At 39.7% G+C, this 237-nt stretch overlaps 1 non-coding gene across 1 annotated transcript; it reads left to right on the forward strand.

Moving 5' to 3' along the window:
• The first annotated feature begins 162 nt into the window (after positions 1-162).
• Positions 163-236, forward strand: Trnat-agu. Its single transcript has one exon. It is a non-coding gene; the product is annotated as a tRNA-Thr (tRNA).
• The last annotated feature ends 1 nt before the right edge of the window (position 237 follows it).

A 237-nucleotide genomic window follows, 5' to 3' on the forward strand; every position in this document is an offset into this window, starting at 1 on the left:
TTTTGGAATAATGAGAACCGCACTATCACGAGTATTTACCCAGTTCCCAGCAAATAATTTATTTTAGAAATATGGTGTTTTTAATCGGTAGGTACCTACCTACTCTACCCACCTACTTGGTAATTTATTTTTATCTGCTATTGATTACTCTCATTAGTTACAGGCGCTGTGGCTTAGTTGGTTAAAGCGCCTGTCTAGTAAACAGGAGATCCCGAGTTCGAATCTCGGCAGTGCCTT

The sequence above is a fragment of the Diaphorina citri genome, unplaced genomic scaffold, assembly GCF_000475195.1.
Source record: "Diaphorina citri unplaced genomic scaffold, Diaci psyllid genome assembly version 1.1 scaffold141010, whole genome shotgun sequence".
Lineage (NCBI taxonomy): Eukaryota > Metazoa > Arthropoda > Insecta > Hemiptera > Psyllidae > Diaphorina > Diaphorina citri.